This window comes from Anser anser (assembly GCF_964211835.1).
Source record: "Anser anser genome assembly, chromosome: 2".
NCBI lineage: Eukaryota > Metazoa > Chordata > Aves > Anseriformes > Anatidae > Anser > Anser anser.
In genome coordinates, this window is record NC_139721.1 from 99,924,679 (window position 1) to 99,944,280 (window position 19,602).

At 39.2% G+C, this 19,602-nt stretch overlaps 1 protein-coding gene across 26 annotated transcripts in view; it reads left to right on the top strand.

Annotated features, from left to right (window-relative positions):
* The window catches only part of PDE1C (phosphodiesterase 1C), a 388,068-nt gene that overhangs the window by 263,450 nt on the left and 105,016 nt on the right, over positions 1-19,602 (top strand). The gene's annotated exons all lie outside the window — the stretch shown is intronic.

The following is a 19,602-nucleotide window of genomic DNA, read 5'->3' on the forward strand; positions in this document are numbered from 1 at the left end:
TGAAACAGGTTAATCTGAGGTTATATTATTTGCATTTTTTTTCTTGTTTTGATTTACCAATCGCTTTATTTCCCTTCAGACGTTAAGATGGTGTGTTGAATTGTTATAACAGAGATTTATATTTAGTGGTGTTTATAATTTAGGCCTGGTACTTTCTTCCCATGGCAGGGAGTTGGAACTAGAGGATATTTAAGGTCCCTTCCAGCTTATGCCATTCTATGATTCTGGAGCATTCAGCTATTGAAGTCTTCCCATGAGGAATCAAATGCAGTCCAAGAACATGCCCACGCGTGCACTTGTGTGCACACACACCTACACCCATGTTAGCACTTCTGGAAAAAAGAGGTGGGATGTAATTTACCAGAGACAAAGCTGGTATGGTTCTGTAAAACATGTAGTGAAAAGAACTTCCAGGACAAGCTAGTCTGTAAGTTTGTACTGTTAGCTGTGGAACAGTTTATATTGGAGTTGTGATTCTCTGCTGTACAGTGACGCATGCTGTTCTGGAGCTGGTCAGTTTGGCAGCTGTGCAGTGGGTTGCAATGCACAGGGGGATCTTCTGAGGCAGGGAAACCCCAGGGTAGTGGAGAGACCCTCCAGGATCCAGCTGCTCTCCTGAGGGCAGCAGCAGTAGCGATTGTCAGATGCTGAGAAGTGTGCAAGGCTTGTGAAGTCCCTGAGGGTTGTCTGAGGGGGGTCTGGGTCCCCAGTTCAAATCACAGCAGGCAGAAAGCAAGCACAACCACTCAGCAGAAAGCCATGCTGTCTGCTTCCTCTGAGCTTCCAGTACCCAGCAGAACTAAGGCAGCCACTCAGAGCTTCAGTCGATTCTTGTCACCACCCAGGTTTCAGGCTGCAGGGCATTTCTGGGGTGGCTTTCAGAGATGGAAAGCAGTTGTGGGCACACCTGTGGGGGGTGTTCCCAGGAAGAAGAACTGCTCTGCCTGGTGGCTGAGCTTCAGGAGCCCGTGGGTAGACTAAGTACCATCCAGTAATCCAAGGAGACAGATCAATGGAGCTGTGCTCTGCCCTCTCTGGTACACACATGACAACTTAACACAATGGTAGAGGAAGTAGTTTTTTTGGAATTTTAGCAAGGCTTTTGATACTATCCTTCACAGTATCCTTCTGGACAAATTGTCCAACTGTGAGATGAATAGGCATATGGTATGCTAGGTGAGGAACTGGCTGAACAGTAGGGCTCAAATGGTCATCATGAATGGGGCTGCATCTGGCTGGTGGCCATTCAATAGTGGTGTTCCCCAAGGCTCAGTCTTAGGGCCAGCTTTGTTCAGTGATCTGGCCATCAGCAACACCATGAAATTTAACAACAAATGCTGGATTCTGCACTTGGCATGGAGTAATGCCAGACACAAGTATAGACTGGGAGATGAGTGTCTGGAAAGCAGCCCTGCAAAGAGGGATCTGATGGTGCTGGTTGACATGACAGCAGGCTCAACGTGAGCTAGCAGTGTGCCCCGGCAGACGAGAGGGCAAACTGTATTCTGGGGTGCATTAAATACAACACAGCCAGCCAGTCAAAAGAGGTGATTATCCCACTATATTTAGCATTGGTATTGCCTGACTTGGAATATTGTGTGCAGCTCTGGGCTTGACACTTTAAAAAGGATGTTAAGATGCTTGAATGTGTCCAGAGGAGGTCAACAAAGCTTGTAAAAGGTCTGGAAAGCATGTCCTATGGGGTGCTGCTGAGTACACTGGGTTTGTTAAGCTTGTACAGCAGGAGGTTGAGCGATGGTGACCTTAGTGCTCTCTACAACTTCCTGAGGAGAGGAAATGGGGAAGGAGTTCCTCATCTTTTCTGCTTGATATCTAGTGACAGGACATGTGGGAATGGCTCAAAGATGCATTCAGACTAGATGTTAGGAAAAACTTTTTACTGAGATGGTAGTTAGATACTGGAACAGGCTTCCTAGCGAGATGGATGATGCCCTGTGCCTGTCTGTCTTTAAGAGGAAGAGGCATTTGGATAATGCTTTTAGTGATATGTTTTAACTTTGGGTCAGCACAATATAGTCTGACAATTGGACTTGAAGATCTCTGTAGGCCCCAACCGAAGCTATTCTAACAGACTACCTTCAAAAAGCTATCAATTCCTACACAGATCTGATTAACCAACAACAACGGCGATAACAAAAAAAAGGATAATCATTTAATGTTAAAGAAATTCAGGTACCTTCAGGGTCAGCTTGGCCAACTTCCTGCTGAGTGCAGGGCTAACTTCAGAGTTAGACCAGCTTGCTTAGGATCACGTGCTGCTGGGTTTTGAGAGTCTCCAAAAATGAACATTCCACCACTGATCCAGTGCTTAACCACTTTTGCTGTAAAGTTTTCTTTTAGTTGGAACAAGAATGTTGCATATAAACTGGTCATGAATAAATTTAGGTAGGAAATCAAATGACTTCTGTGACGTTCTGGAACAGTGCTCTGATAGGATTTGTGGGAGGAGAAAGCATCCACTTGAGACTTAGATGCATATCGGTCTGATTATAAAGGTGATAACTGTCTGTAATAGCAAAGGACTTGACTCAGTGACCCATTTCAAATTTGAAACCATGATTTTTTTACTGTGATGGCTGTTGAATTTGCTACTTGTACTTGAAATGGTCACCTTCCTGCTGCTTTGCTGCTTATATAGAATTGTAAAGCCTTATATTTCTTACCGTGCACTTCTCTGTTTATATTTCTGTAGGGAATAGGAGCAATCTTTCTCCTTGAATTAATGAAGCTAAGTCTCTCCTGAGAAATTCAGGAACAGACTGGGCATGGTAATAGACCTTAATATCTAATTCACTAGAGGAGCAATATTATTCACAGTTACTCATTTTGTGCCATCTCTGGACAGAGAGACTCATACTCTAGGTCTATTAGTTCAGTAGCTTCTTCAGGCAATTAGTTCTCAGGCACACATATCTAATGAAGTCAATATTTTACCTCAATCATTATTTTTTATATATTTATCAGAGGACATTTCTGCTGCCTTGCACCATTGTACAAATGCTAAAGTCACTAAAGGCACTGCTGAAATCCACCTGTGTTTTCTTTCTGAATGCTGATCTAAGATGGATGCCCAAGAAGACAACTGCATCATGAAATTATTTTAATCATCCACTAGTAGTTAAAAAGCACAGGTATGTGCTGTAAAAGAGTGCACTGAAGCCCCAAGCCTACTGTGTGAAACTTGAGTGAATTTGTGAATGTGTGAATTTATGGAGACATTTATTGGGGGAGAAGAGAAGAGAAAGAGAAAGAGAAAGAGAAAGAGAAAGAGAAAGAGAAAGAGAAAGAGAAAGAGAAAGAGAAAGAGAAGAGAAGAGAAGAGAAGAGAAGAGAAGAGAAGAGAAGAGAAGAGAAGAGAAGAGAAGAGAAGAGAAGAGAAGAGAAGAGAAGAGAAGAGAAGAGAAGAGAAGAGAAGAGAAGAGAAGAGAAGAGAAGAGAAGAGAAGAGAAGAGAAAGAATGGAAAGGGCAGCAGTCCCAGTGTTAACATCACTTTCAGTAACACTGCGGTACCTTACCCATTTCTGCTCCCCCTGCAGAATGTCTGGCTCTGCAGTTACACATTTGTGTGTACATAGTATAAAATTACCTTTACTCAGAGGCCCATTCTTCAAAAGGAAGGCTGTGAATTATTACTACTTTAGGTCTCAAGGAATAAGGAGTGATTTAATGACCTTATAAGAAACACTATGGTATGAAATGGAAATTTCTATTCTGTTCATTATGGTCAAGTATGCATTATATTTTAAATAGAGTAGTTAGAAGGAAAGGATTATTTACTTACAGTGTAGAAAATGTAAAATTGCAGCTAATGAGCTTGTTTGCAATTTTTAGTAATGTATGTTGCCATTAAAATCAATGATCTTAAATATAGTAATTATACTTTGGACTGCATTTCATTTAAACCTAGTATGATGGAATAATTTTTCTTACAGAGTATCAAATTACCATCAATTCACTTTTAAAATAAGTTTTTGAGTTTTAGGAGACATATGCCAGAATAAAGGTATGAGCTGTTTATACTATGGATATCCTACTGCAAAATATTTCTCGGAAATGAGTTTAAAAATTAACTGATATGTAGTCAATATACTTTTTATTGCATGTAAAAGAGCAGTGTATTTGAGATAATTCTTTACCACATGAGCTGCTTTGATCGGTTGCATAAAAAGTTGTCAAATAAGGCAGATGAAGTGCCTTGAAAAGAAGGAAATAATCTTAGGCTTTCTAACCACATTGTCCAAGCACTGAGGATTCAGATGTTCTCGGTGAATTTAAAAATTTGTAGTAGGTGCTAATACTTAGGAAAAATGAATTACTTAACTCAAGGGTTTGAGAGCCTCAATTAAACACTTCCTGAAAATATTATTGTCTATATAGACTCTTACAAAGTCCATTCACAAAAGTATCTAAATGCCTTTGAGCGGCACATTAAATGCACATTAATATTGCAGTAATAGTTACACCAGAACAATAAGCATTTCTATTCTATGTAACGCAAAGACAACAATCTACCAACATTGTACATTTTTGTTTTGTTTTGTATGGACTTAAAAGCAATTATAAACCTGCAGAAACGTGTTCAGCAAGTTACTCACCAGGAGAGTTTCAGAGAGATAGGTCTGACCTGGAAGGGTAGCAAAATGTATTATTTTGTCTGAATCTCTGACTCTGGAAACTTGCTAGAGAAAATAAAGAAAAGATTACTTAGAAGAAATATTGGTTTGTTCAATTTACTATGGAAAATACATTTTGGATTCGCTTTTATATTGCTCCTGTCTTTTCCACTCGAGAAAGCAGAAAATCTTTTTTTTTTTTTTTTTAATATCAGTTGCTGATAATGAAGTACATCTTGAAATGGGTTTTTCTTCAATCTGTACAAGATGGGTCTGTTCCACCTCAGAGTCATCAGTCTTTCTCTTTGTAATAGGAAAGAAAATTTGTGTCGCCGCAAAAAGTCAAATGTGAGTTCAGAGAAGGTTAATTATAAACTATGGGTTTGTTACTATTTTAACTTGCAGGCTTTGCCTGCAGGACTGGAAGATGGAGACAAACTAATTGTAAATATTCAAATATTCCATGTCAGTGGGTGTTGGCAGAGTGATGGCTAAGCTTACTACAGTCTCTAACGTCCATTTCTCTTGTCACAATTAACTGTAGCCTTGGGCTTCACATGTTACAAAGTCATAAAGGCATGGGAACAATTGCCTATCATTATCCTTTTCAGTCCCAACGTCTGTACCATACACTCAGACCCAAGGCTTTAAGTAGACGCTGGGTGCTAGGGCAATTCCCATAGCTTTTAGGCTCATTTCAAAAGAAATAGAAATGTTTGACATCCGCAGATTTATTTATTTATTTATTTATTTTCTGTCAAGCTTTCATATTTCGTAGCTAAAACTATTCAGAATTTTTATTTTGGCTGTTCATGTGGAGTTCATTCTGGTTTTGACCAACTCTAATATCTGCCTTCTCAAATTATTAAAAAAAAAAGGTGATAAAGTGGTTGACAGAAGGTAATCTGCTTGCTGGAAAAATGAACTGTGATGCTGGGAAGTTGCAGTGAGATACGCCTCATGTTTGGGAGTAAAACAACAACCCAATGCCAACTCTTAGTGTAACAATACAAAGGAGAATATCATTTCTAAAGACTGATGTGAAGGTAATGGTAAAAAATGCCAACAGGGAGAGCGAGCATATATAAAGAAGTTGTAACACAACTAGAATGAGAAGTTTTTATCCCTGTTTGCTTTTGTCATTCCTGAGGCAATTTAATCCCTTCACTACCACGGGATGTCTTTGAAAGCTTCCTCATCTGCCTTGTAGCAAGTTACAGCTGTTGCCTTTCCAGCAGTAAACAGGTATAGTTATGAACATTACACCTAATAATAACTGCTTTCATGTGGCTTTGAGGCCCACTGTTAAACAGGTACAGCATCCAAACATTCCCCATTTGGAATCTCTGAGATCATGCTGGTAATGACACCTTTCTCTTTCTGTACACAGCTACTGCTCAAAGCTTAGTATAGCAAACTTTCCAACTTCGTTGAAATAGTCAAATTTCTAGAAAAGCTATTCAGGGAGATGATCACACCTGTGCATGAGCACGCACATTTTAAAAGGAAAAGGATAGTATCTTTAATAGACCATTTGGAGAAAGGGCAGACCGTTTGAAAAGTGAGTATTTTTAAAGTTTAATATCATGCCATTTTTTTTTCCTTAGCCTTTTAGGTGATTCAATAAAATATGCTTCCCCTATCTATGAACTTTGTGTTTTGTGGCCTTAAAGCCTCATGGCTCCAGCCACAGCTATTACACTCAGATTGGTGTAGGAAAATCAGTAAACAACATAAAACCACTTTCCAGGATAAAAAGGAATAAAACTGCTTCCTTGTAAGTGTCTTTCCCTCAGCTTACAGAGTCATCCTCTGTTTGGCTAAGAAACACACTCGTTTAATAGATACATTTCTTTGCTCTGCATCTGCAAGCTATCCTTACACTTGCTTACCTTCGTTCTTGATCTTTCTCATGCTGATTCTTCCATACCAAATTTGCATCATTTTTGATAATTAAAGCTCATTGTTGTTTCATAGCTATCTATAATGACAGTTTCTGTGAACACTGCCCTTCAGGTTCCTTGACCGTGTTTTAGAAGTTCAGAACATGTTTAAAATTAGACACACGCTCTGCTCACACGTAGCTGATTGTCTACTGCATTCATCTTCCTTGACGACTCTAGCAGTAACTTGATACTTTTGTCCATACTGACTTCTACAGATCTTGTAAGATAGCTCTTATAAATTTTTGATTGTTTATCATGTGCTAAAGTAATGGGCAATATTTGCTATGAGTCCTTTTTTCTCTGGGAGGAAAGTCAGAGTTTCAAAAATCAGAAGAAATTGGCATCACTGAGTGGAAAATGTCAACCCTGAGAGGAGACCAGACAGTCCGGCTAACAAGGTCCTGTTCAGAGGCATCCTGCCTTTTGCTCGTGTTAGCTTTCAATAGGAGAGTCATTTCTGCTCACTGATGTTAATGTTCTTATGTTAATGTGTATGTTCTTAGACCATATTGACAACCCATCTGATAGTGGGAGAGGTTTGTGCTCAAGATGCCTGCATAGAAAGCTGGCTGTGCCAAAGGGACATTCATCCCAAAAGCTGACCGTTTAAAGACTGTACTCTGAATCATATAGCTATCACGTGGACATTTGTTACACTGCAGTTCAGAAAATTGCAGTTATCTCATATGTACACTGCCACTGACAATGTAGAATGTATATTTTCCTTTATGCAGAGAAATAGTTTATTTGTTAGTATGTGCAGAATACACGTGCATTCTTTTCCTTCTCCAGTATTATTTCAAGGCTTAGTTTGTAAGCTACTTGTTTCACACTCAGGCTTGAGTGGTAAGGATAGATTCATTCCTCTCAAACGCAGAGCTTTTGGTATGTTATTGTGGTTGTAGGCTTAATTAGGCTCAAAAGCTTTGCCTACATAAAGGGTAATGGGGAGTGTTACAGACAAAATGAACCATTGCTAAATGACCTAGACAAATGTGATTGTTTTGTTTCTAAAGTATTTATTTCGCTTGAGGGGTTTCTACTTCTCCAATCATACTGCTTTATCACAGACAATTTGAAAGAAAAGGAAGCAATGGCAAGCAAGAATCAATCCTGCCCTAGCTATGTCTCAGATTGCACCAGACTGTTTTTGACTTGTTTTACAAAATTAAGTCCAACTTCTACCTGACTCAACACTAGCAGCAGAAATTGGAGAGTATGGGTTATGCATATTACAGCTTTTGTGCTAGGCTGACAGGATGGGCTCTAATACATATCAAAGTTTTTACTGAATTCAGAGGTAAAGTTCCTTTGGTTTCCTTCATACCAGAATCAGGCCAGCTCTAAGCATGGCAAAAATTTTGTCTCGTTTTGGGGAAACCAGAACTAAGACCCAGACTGTTACATGGGCAATGTCACCCCAGTTTGCCTGGTGCCCTGAGCTCTCTAGGAGTGTTATTTTGCATCTTTGGCTGACTCCAAACTTTTATTTTCTCCTTTCTGAAACAAATCATAGTTTTTATTATGCAAAAATATTATCCAGTCAGTTGAAGTCTAAAATATTTTAATGAACCATAGCACAATCTACTATAACTGTATGATCGATTCATTTTTCATATAATTATTCACACTGCTTAATAAGATTTAATAACCTGGTTGAAAAATGTTCAGCGAACAAGGCAGGGTTGAGGATTTTTCAGAAGACATATGACAGGGTTGTGGTTGTGTTTGTTTTTTGTTTTTGTTTTTGTTTTCAGTTTGCTGATACATTAAAATATGATGAAGCTATCATTTCAAAATAATGCAGGTTCCTGCAGGATATGCACACAATATGCTGTAAAACAGACAGGAATATATACAGGGCAAAAAGACCTATGTGCTTTATGAACATTAGATGTAGATGGGGTAGTACATGCTCCAGAATCATGTCACTTATCTGGGGCAGATGGACAAATCCCATGTAGCTATCACATCAGTGTTGTTTCTGTCATGGTAATAAGCCCATTTATATTCATTTATAATTTTAAGGAAACATACGTGGATCTGTCTGAAGTTACAATTTTTAAATTTACAGAATAGGAGCTTGAAATCAAAGTCCTGTCTGGAGAGGAGAAATATTAAAATAGTTAGGAATAAGCTGTAACTACAGCATGGTCATTTTGTTTTAGGCTCAATTAGCATGAGTCAAGCTTTAACTATTTTTAATGATTATTGCATAAATACGTGATGCTCTACATTTGTAATTTTAAAATATTTTTCACGTAAAGAACACATTACCAAATCCATGTTAAGGAAATTTACTCATTTATGAAGTATCATGATTCTTTTCTGTTCTGCAGCGTAAGAATATTGATTTTTCATTTTTAGTGTATTTATTATGTTAAAGCAATATGTAAGATTATTTTTCTTCCAGTCCAAGAGGAGGAAGTGGTCTCTTTTGTAACAGCCTAACTGATCATTTATGTTTATTCTTGGCTTTAGGCATGAGCAATGTTATGCAGGTGTGTTAAACAGAAGGTTTCCAGATCAGACCCTAATTTAAGAAGACGTAATGATAGGGCTAATACAGACAAGCAATGTAGCCTGGTGTTTAACGAAACTGCATATGGGTGCTGTACCAAGAGCAACCTGTGGTTTTACATACATTATATTGTTGTGTTTTGGTGTTTGTTTTTGTTTGTTTGTTTAATTAATTAATTAATTGGTTGATTGATTTTCCAAGATAGCATTAAATATAAACCCTGATCCTGGGAAATACTGATAGCCCCAATGCATACTGAGGTCAGTGGGAGCTTAAAAAGCAAAGAACCTTACAAATTAGTCCCTTTTGCATTTTCATCATTAAGTTTATGTCTTTCATTGTTTAAGTCTTTAATGATACATACATTATTTTCTGTATTTGTGTTTGGTATCTTTCTAACTGATGCTTTACTTGTTCTTTATTGTACTATCATTTTTTTTTATTTCCCTCTTGTTTTGAGAATAGGGCTTTTTAATTATTTATCAAAAATATTTTTAAAGGAGGCCTGTCTGTATTACCTATTTTGTGTGTTCATTGACTAAGTTTGCTTTATCATTCCTTAACTCAGTTGTTCACTAGGTCTCCTGTGCTCCTAGTCTGTTTCCAGAAGCTTTCAGTATCCCACCCTTTGCTCGTGAACCCTCACTGACAACATAGTTTTCATTCCTTCATTTCCTCTTTTCCAACCATAGCACAGACTGGATGCTGTAGAATATAAGCGTAGATATTTCAAAGGACCATGCAGGTCTCAGAGGATTATAGTGAGAAGCAGCACAAACTATTCAGTAGGTTATAAACTACAAACTTAGAGACTACAGAGGTTGAATGAAATGCGGATTGAATGGAAGTTACCAGTTACTTAATTACTGGAGCTGAATTTAAGATAGTGAAAGTTTACAACACTGCAGATTTGAGGTAAAATTACTTATAGTGTAAGTATGTGTTATCTGAAGGATCTATAAACTGAGTGTATTCAGTATTACTCATTTTAGCTTAATGAAGTGTGTCCACAACAAAGCTTTGTTGCTTTTAATGGTGACTATTACGCTACATTACTTATACCCTGAAAAGGTCTTGCTCCTCTTCATTGTTGTTTGGAGCAACTGAGAAAAAAGTTGATCCCTGTTCTAGCTTCATTGCATAAAGAGGGTGGAGCACAGTTTGCCACATTTTCTCTCAAATTCCTTACAAAATTCAGAGACTTAGGAAGAGTAAACATGGCCTATTGTTTTATTTTAGATTTTTTGCACACTTTAAATTCAATATGAGACCAGAAGGTTGTCATATTTAAATGCAATTTAAATCAGGGTTATGCTGCACAACAGTTTTGTAGTAGGCTTGCTTATGGAGCCTACTGTTTATGGAATACATCACAGCATATTCTATGAAGTTGTCTTTTGTTAGTGCATTCAAAACATAATGCCTAGAGACATATGAGTGTTTCATTTACTCTTATGTTGACATTAATTTGTTTTAAAGAGAGGAAGACCATCTGTGTTCATAATTTTGGCCAAAGGTTGCAGAGTATCCTAAATTGCTTAAGAAAAAAAAAAAAAGTTTATCTGGAGATAGACTCTCATTTATGTCTGAGGGAAGAGAATTACCTGTAATGGTAACATAAGGAATGTGTATGTTATTTTTAATACATTGACCTCTATCAGCAATGACTCAACTCTCATACAGATTACAGAAAACCTAAAAAGAATAAAATAAAAATTCAAATGAAAGATCTACAGGTTTGGTTGAAATTAATAGAACATCTGCCTTGAGGTAAAGTAAGGCACCTCAAAGTCACTGGAGTAAATCCCAATTTGATTTTCCGCTGTGTATGGGGAATAAGCAGAGAGAGGAGCACATACAGCCCCTGAAGTTTCAGAGTAAGTGAGGCTTTAAGGGTGGGTCACCATGTTTCTCATCATTCAGAGAGAATGAGGTAGTGTTTGTGGAGGTTATCTAGTCAAATCAAGCTGTCATCCTACTTAAAAATTGCTGGAATAGGTGTCACAGAAACCATAAAACACAAATCCTACAGTTTTCTTCATCAAACCCATGGTTGAGATTAATAACGTGGATGAATGTTGTGGGGTTTGACCAATGTAATGCAATATATACCTATAGGCAGTTAATCTTGGAGAGACACTGATTCTCACAAACATACATCTCTGAAATACAGTCACTCCTGCTGCAGTATTTCTGAATGATTGGGTATTGGTCTTTGCCCCTTGTTGGGGCTCTGGCCCAAGTCAAGGCTCCTTAGCTGGCAATCAGGTTTGTCTCTCATGAGTGTAATCAAATGGCAAGAGATTGTAAAGTTACTAGAAGTTGTGTATGAGAGTGCAGTTAATTCCATCAGACTGGGCTGTTATGTTCACCTGTATGACACTTTAGAGGTTGTTTTGAAGGACTTGTGTGGCACGTAACAGTAGTTTGACGATCTAAATCTGCATCTCTTCTTTTCTGTAATTTGTGTGAGCATGGGTCATATTTTCTAACTTGACAGAAGTGCTGCTAGGAGAAATATAGCCAGAGACACATCAGAACAGGCTTGTATTACTTGCCTACCTATCACATATCCACTTTATGTGAAGCTGTGCAAGTTAAAAAACAGGTTTTGTGAGGCAAAGACAATCTTCTTCCAAGCTGAGATGGTAGTTACTCAAATTAAAAATGAGTTATGTTTCCATTTTAATTAGAACATTTACATCTCAACCAAAAAACACAAAGACAAGTAAAATATTTTCAAGCTATGCGTTTTTACAGTCTGTACATATATCAGATTGTAACATGTACAATTACAATCATATTATAATCAGATATATTTTTATATGAAGGTGTGTAGAAGTAAAGCAGGTGGCTTATATCATATGGAATGTTGTGCAGTAAGTAGGTCAAATTTTAAGAAGATATCACTAAATGCTCTCATATGCACTGAGAAAGAGTTATGGTGCTGACATGTCTTCAGAAATGTATATACAAAGAAACATTAGTACTTTCAACCGTGTATAAATGCAATCTTATATCTTCCATTTTATTCTTTTAAAGCCAGTATTACCCGAGCAATAGCTTCCAATTAAAATAACTGTTCTGCAGTCCCAGTAATATTCCCCCTAAGGGAATGTATTTTAATGTGATTACCTTACTTTCTTGCCATTTCACTTTGTTCTAAAGAACAAGGAAACTCAGTGCTGAATTTCTGTTGAAAATCATACATTTCCTTAAAATAATTTCATGAAAGTATACTGTTTGAACTATGGAAGTGTGTGTGTGTGTGTAAGGAGGGTGGCTGTCTTTTTCAGTCCTTTTGTGTCTTTGAGCTATATAGAACTAATTTATTGGCCTGCAGAGGTTTTTAATGTCAGGATTATTTACATTGCTGAATATATTATAACTGGAGCGCTCCAAAGTCATTAAAGCACGAAAATGCTTGTTCAACTATTTTCAGTGTTTTAAAGCGTGTTGTTCATTATTTCATGCAGTTCTAGCTCAACAGCATGGAACACAAGTTCTTACATTTCAAGGAAATAAAAGACATAAAGAGCAACTTTATATACAGTATGTGGATTAATATATGAAAACTTAAAATATAAAATAAGACTAACCAAAAGGAATAGTATTTCATATTGGAACAATAGACACAAATAGGTACACATTTAGAAACTTTTGCATAATCATTGCTTGGAAGACTGTTTTTTTTCTTTTAATTTTTTTTTTTTTTAAAGTTACTGGTCACCAAGCATGGGAAAGATGAGTTTTATCCCTCACTGAAAAAGTACTAAAGCACTACAGTCAGTTCTTCATGATTCTATGGACGTAAAAATGCGACATTTTTTCACACACTGAAATGGAATGATGGTTATTTTATTATTGCTTATGTTGATTACCAACCCTAAAAGGGCTTGAGATATTGGACTTGAACAGTGTGGTATTTTTAGATGTGAACAAGTTATTTTTAGGAATTTTAATAGCTCCTTCTGGTATGCAAAATTGATCTCAAGGAACTTTTACAGAAGAATGGCCATTAGAAATCATCCCAATAAATACTTCCAATTCTTACTCTCAGCACTCTTTAGTTTGGAAAAAACCTTATTTCCTGTTTACAATTGTGGTCTAGCAGCTAGAGCAATGGCAAATGCTCCTGCCTGAGCAGGAACTGATCTGCTGATCTTAAACCTCTCATCACTGTCTAGGCCTTCAGGGAGAATTAAGCTTCCAGGTTTGGAAACATGGGGTCAAAGTGATTAGTGTTGAGTTAATAAGAACTTGCATTCAATATGTGAATTTTCTTGGAGTGCCTGATCTTGCAGCATCACTCATGTTAATGTCTACTGGAGGTTTTCCTGATTTGGGAGGTCAGCATCAAAACCTGTCTTTCTTTTGTCCAATCTCTATTCATCTTAAAACAAAACAAAACAACAACAACAACAACAACAACAAAACTAGTACTATAAGGTAGGGTTACAGGAAAGGAAAGGGACAACATCAAGGCATTTAAAGTATAATTGATTTTTGAGTCAAACCCATGAGCACAGCAAGCTCTAGCTACAGTGTGTGTCTGTTTTGTTGATAGACTCACTTTAGTCAAAGCACCTCCAATTCTGCTAATTCTCATGCAAGGAGGATTGATGTGAACTCATACAGCTGAATTTCATGGTATCTTTGATCACAGCACTGTAAAGACAACAAAACAAAGATGGGAAAAATCCTGGAAACAGTACTTATTCTCAAAGAATGGGTCAGATTTTTCTCGGTTCTTATGGGGGAAAAGAAGAAGAAACAGAATTTTCAGTTTTAAGAACATCATTGGTTATAGTTGGACTCAGGAAGCAGAGACAAGTGGTGTTTTGTGTTTCTGTCCTTCAGAAGGAATTTTTGTCCCATGAAAACAGTAGTTGAAATCAGCCACTGCACTGTCAGATTCTGGAAAAAGGTTGGTCAAAGCTGTGGGGTGCCACTTTATGTTTTTTCTTCAGAAATGACACTTCACAATCTAAAGATGTAAAAACCCATGTAAACAGAAGAAATAAGATTGTCACATTCAGGCTGAGTAAGTAAAATGGGACATTCTCATTCTTATTATCAATACTAATTAAGGAATGAATGTTGCCTGAAACATTCCACTGACATGGATAGAATCACGTACCCATTCTATGGGTGTCTTTCCACAAAGACAGGCTCAGTTGTGCGGTTCCCTCTTATCACACCCACATGCTATAGATGTGGCTCTCTGCTTTTAGGAAACCATATTAAATGGGATGGGTGAAATGTCTATTTAGTCACAGTTCTGTTCTTAATTGAAAGGATTTAATTCAATTGTGTTGTGCAAATTTGAGGAAAACAACTTCATCTATATCTAATCTTTTGTCATTATTTGAATGAAGCAATCTAAGCTTTGGTAGTATATTTGTCTTTAAAACCTCTTAAATAATTTCTAGTGGTTGTGGTTGCTTATTTAGTTAGGTCCAGTGCTTTGTAAACATTGTGAAGAAATTCAGTTTAGACTCTTTGATCCAGATAAATACAAAGGATTTAAGAAATAACCTTTCCTCACTTATCTAACATTCAGAAATGGTTGGCTGGCTTTATAAATATTTATCAGTCTGTGCTTTTAGTTTTAATAAACCACAGTGCTGTTGTGTCACTGAAAATACCTCAGATTGGCTGATTATTGATAAAACTTCCCAAACCTTTAGAGTAGTTCTACTAATTTAAGCCTTCTGCTTCTGTGTAAACTGACAACCTTCACTTCTCCTGACTTTAACCTTCACTCTCCTCTATTTAGGAAAATAGTATGCATATAGAATGGCAAAACTGCATGTGAAATCATGTTGCAGGAGATGTATGTTCAGTACTTTGTTCTATCCACTGAGCTGTTTTGGTTGATGAATGTTTTCTGTAAAGTGCATACACTCCACTGTACCTCCGGATACCTTCCTTATTTATGGGTGTATGAGATCCATGGTTTATATGGTATGATATGAAGGATGACTCGTGAAAGACCAGGCCCATTGTCAGAATGAGCTAGAGGACTGTGGGAGTTTTTCCCAGCTCGGCAGCTGAACTCTACCATAACCACTTTCTCATTCTCCCTCCTCAAAGGAAAAGGGGGAGAAAATATGATGGACAGGGCTCAAGGATTGAGATAATGACAGGGAGATCACTCACCAATTATTGTCACGGGCAAAAACTCGGCATAGGGAGATTAATAGAATTTATTGCCTATTACTAACTGACTGCAACAGTGAGAAGCTAAAAGCAAACTAAAACCACCTTCTTCCTCCCACCCTCCCCATCCATCGTCTTCTATGTCTTCCCTTCAGCAGTGCAGGGGGACAGGGAATGAGGGCTGTGTTCAGTCCCTGACGCTTCGTCTCCGCCGTCTTCACCACTCCTTCACGGTCACTCTCTGCCCCTGCTCCACGTGGGGTCCCTCCCACGGGATGCCTTCCTTCCCGAACTGATCCTGCAGGGGCTGCCCACAGGCAGCAGCTCTTCAAGAACTGCTCCCACATGGCTCCATACCACAGGGTCCATCCCCCAGGAGCAAACTGCTCCAGCTTGGGTCCCCCACAGGCAGCAGCTCCCCCCAGAGCCCAGGCTCCTGCGTGGGCTCCTCTCCACGGGCTGCAGCTCTGGCCCAGGGCCTGCTCCTGCGGGGGCTCTCCATGGGCCGCAGCCTCCTCCAGGCCACATCCACCTGCTCCACCGGGGGCTCCTCCACGGGCTGCAGCGTGGAGATCTGCTCCATGTGGGACCCATGGGCTGCAGGGGGACAGCCTCCTCCACCAGGGGCCTCTCCACAGGCCGCAGGGGAACTGCTGCAGTGTGCCTGGAGCCACCTCCTGCCCTCCTGCTGCACTGACCTTTGGGGCTGCAGGGAAGATTCTCACTCCTCACTCTCCCAGCTGCTGTCGTGCAGCAGTTTTGTTCCCATTCTTAAATCCGCTCTCAGAGAGGCCCAACCAGCGTTGCTTATTGGCTTAGCGCTGGGCAGCAGTGGGTCCCTTTTGGAGCCTGAAACTGGTCCTTATTTAAGATGGGGCAGCTTCTGGGCTCTTCTCACAGAGGCCACCCCTGCAGTCCCCCACTACCAAAACCTTGCCACGTATAAGCAATACAAGGACATCTGTAACCAGGAGAAGGTCGTAAGCTCTCTGTACATGCTTTCCATATAGCAGCAATGTCAACAACACTGAGGTGGAGGAGGAATCATGTAGCACTCTAATGGTCATTTCTAACCTTCAGAAATGAAGGTGTTCCTAGTGTTTTGAAAAAAGCTATATCTAATGTCATATAGGGTAGGATTGCCATGTGTCTTTCAGATCAGTGCAGAAGTGAAAGTATCTGGTGACCTCAGAGTTTGGAGGACAGCTTGGTCCTGTCTTCATTAGAAGTGCTACAGTGCTAATGAGTACACTGTAATGTTCTGTGATGACATTTTAATGTGGTAAAGTAGGTTTAAAATAAAGCAAGGTTTTCCAACAATAGCCAACTAAATTGAGATTGGGGACATCACAGTGAAAAAGGTGAGGGAAGGGGTGCAGGACAGATCATAGAATCATAGAATCACAGAATCATAGAATATCCTGAGTTGGAAGGGACCCATAAGGATCATCAAGTCCAAATCCTGGCACCACATAGGTCTGCCCAGAAGTTTAGACCATGTGATTAAGTGCACAGTCCAATCTCCTCTTAAATTCAGACAGGCTTGGTGCAGTGACTGCTTCCCTGGGGAGCCTGTTCCAGTGTGCGACCACCCTCTCGGTGAAGAACCTCTTCCTGATGTCCAGCCTAAACTTCCCCTGCCTCAGCTTCACACCGTTCCTACGGGTCCTGTCACTGGTGATAACAGAGAATAGGTCATCTGCCTCTCCACTCCCCCTCGCGAGGAAGTTGTAGACTGCGATGAGGTCCCCCCTCAGCCTCCTCTTCTCCAGGCTGAACAGGCCCAGTGACCTCAGCCGCTCCTCATACATCTTACCCTCTAGGCCCTTCACCATCTTCATCACCCTCCTCACAGATAATTACACAGATAATTTGTGTAAGCTATTTTCCTTTGACAAATTCACAGTAATCTGATACATGACAGTCCATTCTACATTAAGTTACACAAGAATGTAGCTATACTACTGATTTTTCACTAGAAAGTATTATACTATGAATTGTTACTAAATCGATTGTGCTTACATCTGTTGTGTCTGATAACTAGAGCGCTCCGTTGTCTCCCCCATTTTTAACTTCCTTAAGTGTCTTTTCCCGGCTATATGGCTTTTTCTCTTGCCTCTCCCCAATTAATATAGACAACTTTGCACCTTTGAAACCCACAACAACTTTGGGTTGTTTGTGCATACAATACCCATTTGGCAACAACAGAGAATTCTTTTTTTGGCCCAGATAAATAAATTGCTGTCAGGTTTGAAACTGAACATTTGCCTTTTAGATTGACTGTAGCATGTAGAACCTTTCCTTACTCAAACTGGTTAACCTGTGCAAAGTAAAAACATCATGCGAATAGATGGAAATGCTGCCTATCCTGTGCTTATTATGACCTGGAGATCAACAAGGAAATTTCCAAATCGTGCAAACTTCCCCAGGTGTAGTCCTGAGCCTATAGTGACATTTCAGCTTCTCATTGTACATTCAGTGATTATTGAAGAAAAAGAGTTTGAGAGTTTATTACACTTCCTTTGTAAATTTGATGAGAAAATATATCATCTCTTTTTAGTGCACCAATAATTATAAAATCAATCACATTATATACTTTAGTTATTTCTTCAGCTTTTATATTCCTAAGACAAAGCAACACTAAAAAGTTAACACAACAAAAAATTCATCAGTGCAAGCCATCATTCTTATGACAGTTTATTTCCTGGAAATGAGGCAGAGAAAGAAAAAAACTATAAAACAACTCACAAGTCTTAGACGAGTGGGAGGAAAGATCACCCACAAGCTCTACTACTGTATCAGGTCCTTCTTGTTATTCTGCCCTTTTCCTTTCCTCCTTATGGCCAATACTTTTGAAAATATCAACCTGATATTTTCTCAGTTACGTACACTGCTCTGTCCTGCACTAAGCTATTCCTAAATGTCCTGTGTGTATATGTTTGGAGAAGTGAAACTTCCACACTGAAGAATGCCAAAAGGGGAAGGCATGCCTCAAAATATCAAATCCGTAAAAATATTTCACGGTTGTGGGCCACAAGTTTAGATTCTTGGCACTGGCAGTTGTAAAGGATGAGTCCAGGCAGCTGCTTATGCCCACTTTTGCCTTTTCCCTTTCTTTGTAGACTCAAGTATCAGGAGACACTGTAGACCCAAGTGCAGTTGTGTTGAGGCACCATTGACTTGAGCCACATTGGCAGTCCCCTGGCTGTGTTTTAGCTCTCTTCTTAAGCACAAGAACACTCTGAGCATTTGGAACAACTGTTTGACCCGTCCCGGAGGCATTTTGGTCCACTGGCAGGCTGTTGCTGGGACACTAGAATGGTGAAGCCGCCTGTGAAGCCACCACAGGATGGTGCGTGCACACTGGCTGTCACTTTTCTCTCTGTCAAAGACTCCTTTAGAGAGGAACTGAAGTCTGGAAGAGAATTTCAAGATCCCAGTCTAAATGCACTGCCTTGAGGCTATTGATTCAGGTGGCAGCAAGTAGTACAGGAGACCAGCAGGAGGCTTACGTAACCAAAAGCTGAAGAAAATGTACTTGTAAGGAATCACTCAGGGAAAAGGATTTGTACTTCTTTAGGAGGCAGTGTTTTAAAATTGTATCTTTATAGGATGCCGTATGCTGAAAGCATTACAGATGTCTGCCTATCCTCTCTTAGGTTTTCCATACAGAACATATGTTTCTTTCCTTTCTACATTGTCCCTTCAGCTTAATCTCCATGTGACGTAATTTTGCATTGCCTTGACTCCCAGAAGAGGCAGTCTGCCCTACGTCTTCTGTCTCTGCCAGGGGATTGTATTCAAAGCTTATTTTGTCTGTGGTTTTCCCCAAATCAATACCCCCTGACTTCTGATTAAAAACCCATGCTTCTTCCCAGAATCTGTGCATTTCAGAAATGACCTCTAACGTTGCTTTTACCAACCCACCTTTGAAGAAACAGATGGTGTGCTCTTAGGGCTCAGTAGAGTCTGTGTACAGCTGAACCCATCTGGCGGCACTGGAGAATGCTGTCCTGTATTGGCTACTCAGTACAGTCAGCAAGCAGATTTTCTGTGGGTATCATCCTCAAATATTTCCCTTATTTCTTCATTTTCTTTATGTTACCAGTGTTTTCAGACTCTATACAGTCAATGCAGCAAGATGTAAATGATGTTCAAAATAAATTTCCTGCCCAGTGATGCACAGGAAGGAAGCATGCCCTGATGAAAAAATCAGTGTTGCAGTAGGGCCCACAGCGACATAATAAATAATAATAATAATAATAATTATTATTATTATAGCGTATTAGGATGTAATTTCATGAAGGTTTATTTCAGAATTCAGAATTTGAAACAAAA